The sequence below is a fragment of the Haemaphysalis longicornis genome, unplaced genomic scaffold, assembly GCF_048455015.1.
Source record: "Haemaphysalis longicornis isolate Haplotype H1 unplaced genomic scaffold, Haemaphysalis longicornis Haplotype H1 scaffold_1, whole genome shotgun sequence".
In the NCBI taxonomy this organism is placed as follows: Eukaryota; Metazoa; Arthropoda; class Arachnida; order Ixodida; family Ixodidae; genus Haemaphysalis; species Haemaphysalis longicornis.
The window spans coordinates 261182271-261194991 of NW_027526203.1; the positions used below are offsets into that span (position 1 = coordinate 261182271).

General features: G+C 50.6%; 1 protein-coding gene across 10 annotated transcripts in view; it reads left to right on the forward strand.

Annotated features, from left to right (window-relative positions):
* Positions 1-12721, forward strand: part of LOC144144961 (protein lev-9-like) — a 300769-nt gene that overhangs the window by 172439 nt on the left and 115609 nt on the right. The window lies entirely within an intron of this gene.

Sequence of the window (12721 nt, forward strand, 5' to 3'; positions counted from 1 at the left end):
ATAAGGCTATCGTCCTGTGTTGGAGTTGAAGTTGTGTTGGACAGTTGGAGACCTTTGAAGCGCCAAATTTGTCCTTCCATTGCTCCTGTCGAGCTGAGCAGGGCATGGCACGGGGAGTGAAAACTGCGGATGGCAACTGATGAGACGAAAATTCCCATGGGATTTTTCGTATGAGCTGTCCAACTATCTACAATTTGTTTCAGGATGGTTGTAATAAAATGAGTTCCAGCTTTTTTCTGTAACTACATGCCTTCCGTGGACAGGACACGGGAATTCGCATTTGTGTACAACTTGCAACCCGAGGGTGAAATAATTATTACAAGCAATAAATACCTCAACACCTGCTTCGCCCGCACCTGAACCTGTACCAGAACCGTAATTTCTTAGCTCTCTCAACCCGAACCAGAGCTGAACCAAAAAAATGTCACCATCTTCCCGTAGATGAACCCTGAGTAGTATGCGAAGCAGCCATGGGGTCGACTCAAGTTCCCATTAGTTTTCAGGTCGATCGCGGCGTTGCGGGAGCAGAATGAGGGGAGCGGAGCGCGCGCGCGTGTCATTTATACCGCGGAGCTACAGTGGTGGCCCCAGCGGAGTATGCAGCGGCTACCGTCGCGTCTCTTACCCTAAGCTGCTTCGCATTATCGCGCGCGGAGCCGCAGGTGTTGCCATTCATTCCGCAATCCCGGAGAGGAGAGGAGCTTCTTAGAGGAGAGGAGGAATGCCGGAGACGAGAGGAGCGTCGGGGAGGAGAAGAGGAATGCCTCGCATACTACTCAGGGTTCCCCGACGGGAAGATGACGACGGCGGTTGAACGCGAAGCTATCTCGTGGTGGATTATTTGGTTGGCCAATCCCTAGGGGCATCCTGCCACAATCATCATCAACTGTGCCTGGCCAGGCATGCGCAGTGGGGGTGTGGTTCTCAGGGTTCCCCTAAGGGAAGTTGACGACGGTGGTTGAACGTGAAGCTATCTCGTGATGGATTCTTTGGTTGGCCAATCCCTAGGGGCATCCTGCCACAATCGGCATCAACGTTGCCTGGCCAGGCATGCGCAGTGGGGGTGTGGTTCTCAGGTGTGGACGCCGCACAACGGCGCCCACACAACGGCGGAGGGAACAGGCTCGACCATAAGCTGCTTCGCATCTAAAATAAATTATACTTATGGGTTCCCGGCGAAACGGTTTGACCACCCGCTGTTGATAATGTACGACCGGTGTCATTCGGTTTTTTTAATGCGATAGCATTATTATGCTCATTTTTCGGTTACCCCATGGCTCCTAGCCGTCCGATATCAGCAGTGCTCATCAGGCGTCTACGGAAATACGTCACCGCTGCCCCCTGCAAGCTACGACTTGCACCTGTAATGTGGCGCTACGGCAACAGAAGTTTGGTAGGGAGGACAATGATACAACGTCTGATACGAAAGGAAGGGCACGCGTTTACACCAAGTGCCGCGCATGCGCGGTGAAGTTTGTTCTATTCCCAGTCGATGTTAGCATGCTAGGCAGTAGCGGTCTCCACCCGTGCCCGCAACTTACGCCATCACAACAAAGCGGGTTTCCACCAGAAGATCAAAGATATACATTCCCGGTAATTCATGCCGGCTACGAGGTGTGTCGTAGTGGAAGCCTCAGGAAGAATTTTGACCACTTTATGATATTTAACGTGCGCCGAAATCTCCACACATTGGAGTTTTTGTTTCTTTCTTTCGTCAGAAAAACGATTGCCGCGGCCGGGAATTGAACCAGCGGCCTCGGGCTCAGCAGTGCAACGCCTTACCCACTGAGCCACCGCGCTGTGTTTTCCACGGGGCTTATGCCGGCAGTAAGAGTGGGTGACCGACTTAAAGCAGGGGACAAGAAAAACCTCCAACCAATAAGGAACAAGCAAAAGAGAAAATGAACAACAAGACTCATGCAACCACTGATGTATGCCAGAATATTGCAGAGCCTGCCGTATCACCAATTTACAAGCACCAAAGAAAGTGAAATGAACACCATCATTGGGACAGCATATAAGGCAGTTCTTAACCTCGCAGTTTTCACCATGCGAAGAATTAACAAAGGGTGCACCACCAGGGTAACAGAATGAACATGCATAGACGGGACTAGAAGAATGGGAAGGCCATATACTACATGGAGGGATAAAATAACAGCATTCGGAGCAACGAATGGACCTGGACAGCGCAGAACAACAGCGGGTGAAAGGTCCATAGGAGAGACCTTCACGCTCCAGTCGTCCTAAATACGATGTTGGTGATAATGACGATGAATAGGTCCTCAACTTGTGTCTTCCTAACGCATTTCAAGAATTCGGAGAAACGATGCCCTCTTCCAGCACCAAGAGAGCAGATGAAAAACAAAATGGGAAGGCGCCATTGTACCACGTTTGAAAAGAAACAGGCACCCCAAACAGGCACCCCCAACAGAAAAAAAGACAGGCATCCCCTCCCCCCCCCCCCTTTGAAAAGAAACTACTGCACGCCATGTTAGACATGGCACTGATCCAGCGACCCTGCAGCAAACTCTTTTCTACCAAAAATTCGCATTCAATCCTACACAAGCCGCGGCGATTTGGCAGGATCAAGTTCATTCGGGGAAGGTTCCCATATGATACCGCAGGATGCACCGCCTCCGGGATGTACGAAAGCACGAGGCCCCAATTGACGTAGTTGACTCTCTGGCAATATTTTTAACTGCATGACCCTCCAGACATACATGAACAAAGTTGAAGTTGGAACCATCCTCCTGGCAATCCAAACAGCGGAAGTATCAAATAAAACCATAACGTCATTACAGACTCACAAAAGGCATTATACTGTTTCCTTGAGGCAGCATACCAAGCGCCTCGGTAAGATATTCCCATTCATACTGCAGAAAGTTAACAACGTCGCCTGGACAACCGAATCCAGCGGTCTGGAAGCGAACGACGCACTATGCAAGGTGCACACGAACTCACTACCACGCTCCTTGTGAAAACCACCACCATACTGCCATCTCCCATAAGCGTTGAGAACGAATCCTCATCCTATGCCTCCAATAACGAGGTCTCGGTACTAAAAAATCACAAACTCTGTGGGCGAAAAACCAACACAGTTATCCGAAATCCCATGTGTGCTAAGGTGTAAGGTGGGAACATCAGACATCAACTTAGAACTCTGCTAAAATAGGGGTTACGGCCTCACGTCCAAGGTTACGGCCCGGGGAGAACGACTCAAACATAACATATTCCACTTCGACGCATGGGAGGCAGATTTGACTAGCTCGTTACCTCACGATCAGCGCAAGCTGATTAAGAGGGCAAGGGAAGGAGCTTGTGCATCTGGTGCCGTAGACTCAGGTTCCACCTTTGAGCTCTCTGCCATCTCGGCTGCGTTGTTGGGCTTACGCTGCCCCAAGAGTGCGCGAACGATGGCCCATGGACGAGCTGAATTTGTCCGACCATTCATTTGCTCACATGTGTCCATCCACTGTTCAGGTGCGAGCTGGTTTGTGCAGCTCTCGATTCCTTCCTGGATGCGGCAGAGCTTCATGCTGAGGTTTTTTGGACGTCCGCGTTTTCGGTAAGCACCCATAAGTCCCAGCTGACGGTTCCACAGAGACAATAGATGCCTGTCCAGATCCGGGTGGTCTTCGGGCACGCTTAATGTTTTGGTAGCCTTGCGCTTCGCCTCCGTCATTGGCTATTGGGTAGTTGGATGACCGGCAAAAAGAGAAGTCTCGTGGGGCCCGCTGGCAACAATATACGTCAGCGGTGCTTCCTGCAGACGTTCGTGATTTCGGGTGGCAGCGTAGCTGGAGAGCCCTGCCGACGTGTGACCGCCTTGCAGCATTTGGCGTGGTTCGCTCTGCCCAGTTCCCACAATGCGGACGCACTGATACTCTAGAGCAAGCTCTTTTTGAGTGTCGTGCTCGCCACATCCTGGGTTTTACTCAGCAGAATGTTTGAGCTTAGGCTGGTAGCCCACACGAAATCGAGAGACACGTTCGTCAGCTTCCTTCTGTGTGCGGGTGCATTTGTTGTTTGGCGCCAGCGAGGTGTAGCCGCCTTGCAGGCACGACCGCAGCGTGTGAAGTACTACTTGTTGTGGCTTGTTCGTAAAATGGCCATAGAGCACCTGCAGCATGAGCTGCTGGCGCTGGGGGAAGAATCTTTCCTCCTGCGTTGGTCGACTCGCTTCATCAAGGTCGCCAATAACACCGTGCAGTGGTGTATAGTGCCTTATTAGTAAGGTGTAGCACTTCCGTCTGTCTAGGAAAGGGAGTCATATGTTCAGAGGCCAAGTCGCAGTTTAAGCACCGTGGCTGAGCATGGCTCTATGTACTGACTTAGTACGGCGTAGAACTGATGAGTGTGAACTGTTGTGGCTTTTATGCTGACTGCCATGCGTGAACTCTGGTGTCTTGACCTTGTGCCGTGGACATTAGTGTAAAGAGCCTTCGGTGGGTCGGACCTTGTTTTTTGTGAATTTGTGTGATGGTCACTTCGTTTCCTCTATAACACATTGCGTATATACTGTGCCCTGTCGACCCGTGTAGTAGCTAACTACAGCGAGTCATAGCTGTAAGTAGTAGTATAATTTCTTTTTTCAACAGTCCAAAATTGCTGCTTTTAAATAGCCCAAGAAAGACTATCGTATTTATAAGAGTGCGGATACTCTGTACCTTTAGTTAGTCACAGTAGCCGAGGGCAACTGGCAAGTCCGCCGAGGCGAGGAGAAACATTTCAAACCTTCCTGCATATAGTTGTTTATAACAGCTTTGCTGGACATCCAATTTTTGCAGGGTGGGATGGCGGCCTTTTTTTGCTCACAGAGGTCGTTCTTGCCCATGGCGATAAAACGTTTGGGGGTAGAAGTATACTGCTTTGCTGTGAAATCACACGCACCAAGCTAAGCGACGCTCCGCATGAATCGTGACATAAGTCACTTTATCGGAAAATGAAATAAAAGGCTTCCCGGCTTTCTGGAGAATACCACGCCTGCAGAGCTCACCAACGAATCGCGCGTTCGCACTCTCAACACTATAGATAGTTCAGGGCCTCATGCTCGGCAACTACAAGACATACCTAATCACATTCCAAGGGAACACTGTACCAAAGTACCAAAGGCAATGTATTTCTGCGTAAGAGAAACGACCTACTACATCGGTCAGACGTGTGCCCGAAGCCAGGGAACAAAAGTGCCCAACTTGTGGAACTCAGGACCCCCATAGCGGGCACGAATGGCTCCAAAGTGCACGTTATGTAACGCACAACACCTCACCGCGTCGAAGGAGTGCCCGCTGAAGCTCCGAAAATCACGAGAACCGAGAACCACAAATGACGCCCAATATGGTTGAGCACAGAATGGCGTTATCTGGAAGAGCACAAGGAGAGAAAGGACCATTCTCAATCCAGGATGAATTCCTTCCCAAAACCGGACACCCACCTGCCCAGTGGGAAAAAAAGACGAACACATAAAACCCAAAGGCAACAGAAGCGAGAAGTTAACTCAGCCCCACCAGGTGAGGTGACACTTAATTTGTAAAAAAAAGGGCGTCGTTTTGAAGCGACGTGGTGTCGACATGCAAATGCATGTTTTTCTGAGGTTGGGGGATCGCTTTATGGGGCGGAGAGAGAGCAAATGACATGCCGTATACCGACCTGCACCGCGAGGAAACCGGTACAAAACGACGCGCTCTGCCCCCGTCGTTTCGCGCGTCGATTTGTGCCGGCAATTCGGTGGACCTCCAATTGCAAGCATCGTTCTACGAAGAAAAACTCCGCAGTTCTCCTTAGTAGAGCTCGACGTAGCCCGGCTACATCGAGTTCAGCGCGAGACAAATGCACGACTACAGCATCCGATAGGAATGCGACTGATGGTTTAGACTGATGGTTAACCGCGAGACATATCCACGACTACAGCATGCGATTCGCATGCGACCGATCGTTACGAATGTCGCCACGAGTAGTTTTACGCGTGAATTTGAGACATGCTCCGATGCCCGCGTGCGATGTGTCGTCGGCGTCGCTCCGCCCACTCTTCTTGCTCCATGGTTGCCTTGTGTTTAGGCGCACTTCGGCCGATTTAGATATGTGCAAGAGAAATCCTAGCAGGAAAAGGAAACATTTATCAACTTGAAGTGAAAATTTTTTTATGTTCAGTACAGCGGTGTGGAACATTTAGCACCCGTGATTCCGCTCGTCCATGCTGTTGGTATCGCTGGCAACATGTGTTCACCAGGCGGGGACCGCACGGGTCGGCGGCGGCGGCGGTGGAGAGCTACTGTAAGGTCCACTTATGATATTAGCGGCCAGGCGCCCGAGCTGCGCGTGGGAACCCGCCACTCTGTCTGGGGGCCCAGCACGGTGGACTCTACGCTGCAGCCGTCGCTAATTCGTCGCGGCGCGCACGGTAGACGGATCGTCTGGCCCACCGCATACCAGAGGGTTAATCCCCCATTGAGAAAGCAGACAGCGCCGCCGGATTCCGGGAACGTCTGCTATACGCGCGGAGGTGGTGGGATTACCGGCGTCGAGGCGCGCACCGTGCAAGAAACCATTGTAAAGCACCCCCGCCGGCGCAGGGCACTGTCACCGTCTTTCGCTTTCACCCCGCGGGGTCGCCCGCACCTGCACGTCTGCGAGCGTGCCGTTGACACGAAGATGGCGGCGCCTCATTGAATATTCCGTGGCGTGCTGAGTGACAGCTGTCTAAGTGAATTTGGGCACTCCCATACGCGTGTACGAACGCTACAGGGGCGTTCCCGAGAGAGGGTGATCCCGAGGTTTCATAAGGCCGAACTTGGCCGTTGGAAATCGTTCTTGTCTGAGCGCCGAGCTGGGCAGTTCCCGGCGGGACAAGGAGTCTCGACCGTTAAAGCTAGGTTGGGATTTGTGAACCCCCCTAGTCGAGGTTAAGATCGCGTCGGAGGTTTAGGGTGCAGCGCCGTACCGGGCAACCAGACGGATCTTGCGGCGAGACAGAGTCTCGGCCGTCGTTTCTCGAGCGGTTTGTGTAAGCTCCAAGAAGAGGAGAGTTAGACGAAGTTGAGGAGCTCGAGTGATTTGCGCGCACTCAGATCTAGCGTCTAGCTGAAGTTTGCAGTTTTCCCTTTTATTACTCATGTACCCAGTTTTCCTACTGTAAACAGCTGTATATAAACTCGTCGTTTCACTTAATCAACCCCAACGCCTCGAGTTCGTCAATTCGACCACCATCTCCAAGAACTTCAACACCATCGCCCTGCCAGCCTCCTGCCAAATCAACCGGAGCCCGGGCGATTGGGTTCCTGATCGACACCGGACTTCGGGGAAACGATCCTTACTGCTACTTTCCACATACATGGCCGGGCTGGAGGAGCGGCGGGTGCGCAATTTCATAATGCCTGCGCTTTCATCGCCACTAGTTCGTGGCGCTGCGGCCCAACCCTCGCCAGTTGACCTACAGCACGGGCGGGGTAGAGGAGCGGCGCGCGCGCTCCTCTACGCGGACAGGTGATACCTGTCCGTGTTAATTTACATGGGCGTCCTTAAAACAGGCGATTCCTTCTCCCCTTCGGAATTTTAGGTCTGATAGGGTCAAACAGCCTAACATTATCATCCGGAAGCGCCGAATCAAACATTTGAAAGGAACATTTTAACGCGAGGCACATGAAAAATATGCGAGGCCTTCATATTTTATCAGCGACTGTATTATATGAAAGTGGTAAGACAGGCAATAAAGACGGCATTTTCCGTGACTGAAATATCAATTCTTATTTTTACTTTCGGATGATGTCTTGGTTTGCACACGCACAGGGCGCGACCAGAGGCGCGAAGGATTTCCCGTCGAGGGAGATACGCTTATCGCTTAGCTAAATTTAGCGTTTCTGCTGCTCGCGCTCCGGTCTAGCTCAGCGGACCGCCTGCAGCGGAGCGCACTGTCATGGCTAAAGCTCTTAATCATGCAACTGAAGCGCACAACGAGCCTGCTTTTTGGTGAGATATAGCAGCGAAGGTATTCATTGGTGCCGGTGATATTCCGCGGCAGATCCAAAACACGCGCGGCAAGCGTCGTCGGCTCACTCGGCCAGAGGCGATGCGTGGACTAAGAAAAAGGAGGGTTGGGAGGGTAGAGGGTTGGTTCGATGCGTCCTCACTGTCAAGAATCTGCTGTATCGTTTCCTTCTTGGATGCGCAGGCCGTATGCAAGTGCGCGTTCGCCGCTCCTCTAGTCCGGTCGTGCCACAAAATACTCGGAACTGCCACTGGCGCCTCCTCATGGCTTTGAAAGAAACTTTCTCAGCGAGGAGGAGGAGGAGGAAGTGATTGTTGGCGACGACACCATCGGTGCCATCGGTCTCTCATTGGCTGTGGCCGCATGACGGTCGCAATGACGGCACGACTGCATCTGGCTGGCCAGTCCCACATCGTGAGCCTCCTCCGACCAAAGTACAACACAAAAACCGGTACCAACGACCAATCGTAACGATCAGTCGCATTCCAATCGCATGATCTAGTTATAAATGTGTCTTGCGCTTCAGGATCGGTTTAGGCGTCGTACGGTGGTCGGAGGAGACTTACGACGCGCGACTGGCGAGCCAGATGCAGTCGTATGGTCGTTGCGACCGTCGCGCGGCCGCAGAAAATGAGAGCCCGAAGGAGTCGTCATAATGACGTCACTGCGAAAGTTTCAAAGCATCCAGGAGGCGCTAGTGGCACTTCCGAGTATTTTGTTTGGGAGCAGTTCTCCGTGGTACCGTACCTGCCCTTCATCGGAGGAATTAACCTACCAATTCGGCGTTAGGAAGAGCGCTTGGAGTATGTGACGTCACGTTTGCTCCCAGCGTTTCCCGGCCATATGTTTAAATTTTCCCGAGTGCTGCCTACACGGCGCAAGCGCCGCGGTGTTTCAACAAGTCACGTTCGACTTCTGCTCTCGACGCAAGAATACGTAAACTGGAGATGGTTGTCACCCAGCCAATTGTCGTTCACGAGTTCCTGCGTCTTCTCGCACTACGGCTTTGCAGTCAGCTGTGGCCGTCCGAACATTCACTGTCAACCGACTCAGGTGAGCTCTCCTTATTGGCGGGCCTAATCTGTTCGCATACTTTCTACTGAAAAGACTGCTTTCCGCTCGCGCCAGTTATAATAGCGACGTTTACGAAATTCTTAACGGCACGTTCTCACCGTCTTCCACTGTTGTCGCTGTTTATGCTGCTCTGCTGTCGCCTGTTGGCGATCGCGATCTGTACGATCTATGCGTGAAGTTAGAGCGCGAAAGAACGCTGTTGCCAAGGTTTTCGTGTGAGCATGTGGTTCGTGAGGGCATTGTAACACGCTGTTTCAGTCTGTGGCACCCGCTTATGGCATCTACTACTGTTGCTCGCCAGGTGTGCCTGTCAAGCGGTGCTTACTTAGTTATGTATTTTTATATTTAATTGTGAAGCCAATCGGTGTTCAATAACTAATGAAAATGCGGCAGGAACGACAAGGATAACACAGGGCAAGAGCACTGCTTGTGTGGCCTTCCCTGTCGTTCGCCCTTCTTCTCAGCAGTCGTAGATTATTTATTTAATGCCATTCTTCATGTTCCACATCTGTCTCATGTAGCATCTCCTGACTGCCGTCACGGTGCCCCCAGCCTACCTGCAGCACTTATCCGGCCACTCTATAGTGTGAGCTGACGTGTGCATGCCACTTGTCACAACCTAATGGGTACCCACCCATGCCTGGCTTGTAATCGATGGTATAGGTCGTATTCACATAAAGTTTAGCGGGTGATTTCTACTCCTGGCAACACTGAAAACCGCCATGACAGCGCTCACCGTGTCTGCGTATAAGTCCGCATCTCGCAGATAAAAAACAGGCCCCGGCCTCTGCGCCGTTACCATCCGATTCTCGGTCATGGAGTGAACAGATATGAATCACTGCAGTCACATTGCGTAGTGATGCTCTACTTGTCCTACATAACTCCGCGTCACCACTGGAGAATGGAGCCGCGGTTGCAAAAGGAGACGACACCATTCCCGCCTGACACGACGCACGAAATACCTACGCTGCAGCACAGTCGTGCGAACACGGATATCAACACATGGGCGCCCACACCTTGCCCACGACAAAGTGGTGAAGTACTAAAGCCAAATAATGCTTCTGCAGAAATTGTGAATATAAACGAGCACGTCAAATCAGATACGACGGCCACGGGCAGTTCGCGCATTGCTGGCTTGGAGACTAGCGACACCTATCGGCAAGAGTCCGAAAGGGAAGGCGCTCGCCGACAAATGAGCAATCTGTGTCCGATACCAAAACACTGTAGCTGGTAATCAGCTCACCTATGCCGACAACTTCAGTCGTGTCTTGGGACAGGCAGGCTCTTGGATGGTAGTTAACGTCGAAGTAAGGCTTTTGATCTCGGTGGGCCGGCCTCATGCGTGCGCCGCCATGCTGGATCATTTGCGTCCCAGTTGCTAAGGCGTCACACAAGGTTTCCAGCATGCGCGTCATACCAGTGAATACAACCTATACTTTAGATCCACCACTGCGTTCTCATTGTGTGTATTTCAAAGCGAAGGTTTACAATAACACTGTAGTTGATAGCCATGAAGGCAGCAGTGCATGTACTGAAAATCAAACTCAATTATTTAGGCCAATGTAAAAAAACCCACCTGATCTACGTATCCATTCCAGCCTGACCCTTTCATTCATTCCAGCCTGAAGTTTTTCATTAAGCAGCGAAACAACGAAGAGGCAGGGATATTTGATGCACTATTTATTACCTCCCTTCTGTATTTTGACTGTTAAAATTTATATAAGATTGCATCACTTTTTTCACACTTAAAGGTTTTTGCCATAGACTACCAACTACTCGAACACACACATTAAAAAGTGGGAACTTCTTTTAAGTGACATTCAGTGCGGGCGAGGTAGACCGAAAACAAAAGGATAATGCTGTGCTTCAGGCTAATTAGCAGAGAATAAAGCTTCATCCCACTACAACGAACAATGTAAAGTTGAGCAGGTTCATGCGGTAAAAATGGTTTAATATAAAAAGTAATTTGACGTTTGTGGACACCCCTATAAGAAACATAATAAACCTCTACCAGTTCGTACCTTTCATATCTTTCTCCCCGTGTGTAATCTTCATGCAAGTACCAAAGACGTTATCATGGTAGCTGATAGGAACACTTTTAGTTGCCTTATGAATTATTGCAAGCTGTAGTTGCAGGGGTCCGAGCTGAACAGAGATGCATGCCTTTTGTGAACGAAACATTGATATCCACCTGAAATGCAGCCGTACGCCTACAAAGGAAAACTGCACACCTTTGTCGGAAACTTTGCAGTAAGGAAAATTTGTCCTTGTCCACAATTCATGTCAAATGTTTCCTTTCCAGAAGCTTGGTCCATCTGTGGGGTTTCCTCAAAACCGTTTGTCGTAGATGTGTGTTGTAGTGGAAGTTGTACATTCCTTCCAGTTGTTTCCGTAACTTTGTTTTTGAAGAGGCCACATCGTGTCTGTTACATTCATTCAAAACGGTGCCGTAGTTGGGTGCTTGAGCATTAGAAATGTTACTTTATTCTGACTGGCTGGATTTGTTCAACATTCATATAAATCAAAGGTCGTATTCACTGGTGTGGCATGCATGCGGGCAACCCTATGTGCCGCAGCGTCTGTGCTACGTCGGGCATCATTAAATGGCGGTAATGGACATATTTCCAGTAGCGATCTGCGCATGCGCGGGCGGCCGGTCAGCCATTCTTGGCAATCGCCTCGGGCAAAATTAACAAAGGGGCGCCCCCTCAGCTTGTTTGTCGACAACACGATAACACTAGCGTTTGTCGATAACACATACACGATGTATTATTCACCGGTAGGTTAATCGGATTCTTTGGTTTTGTTTGTTTACTATTCGCGTATTCTCGTATGTCTTGACGCACTGCGAGCAGATGTAAACTTTATATGTTCAGAGCGACAAACGTTCAAAGCAGGGTATCATATCAGGCCACACACACAACAAAAAAAAATATTCGTGCTGCATTCATCGTAACTTTACAGAAGACGGCCTATTTTTGCTAAGAGAGGCAGGCAGGCAGGTCGTAAAACTGGAGCAGTGCACTGCATTTTACCGGAGTTCTTCATTTCGGGAAAATTCCCGTGTAAAATGTTTCCATTGGATGACCAAGAATGCGTACTGATATATCTAAGCACCGTGGGTGTACATTAAACGCCCACAACACTGCTCTCCTGCGATAACTGACCATCACCTGCTTAAAGACAGAGTGCCAACCAGGTTCCGCCCCTCTTCCCCCCCATGTAGCCAGATACGCGTGTGCAACTGAAGGCTCCCTATTTTTGCCAGTCCCACCCATACACGCGTGCCGAAGCGAAGGAACAGTTTTAAATTACGTGCGAAGGTTTCAAACAGCGTAAATGTTGCTGATCAGACGATGCTTGCCTGAATAGCAACTAAACAGTGCTTCTGCGGTATAGCTTCCGTGATACACATGCTTCCCCGCACGGGGCCCCTTGAGTAATCTTGGTGACGGTATTGGCGACACCGCGGACCCCGAGCACCAAACATAAGCTGTAGTCAACCGTGGCGATGTGTTTATAGGTGGAGGGTGAGAAACCATGAACGGTGGCCGTCGGAATCGTGGTCAAGCTCCGGCGGATGGGCTCCCTGTCTGTTTACCAGGCAGGGAGCTCCGGGACCCCTTTGACCATCAGGGTAACGTCAAAGAAGAAAGTACCCCCATC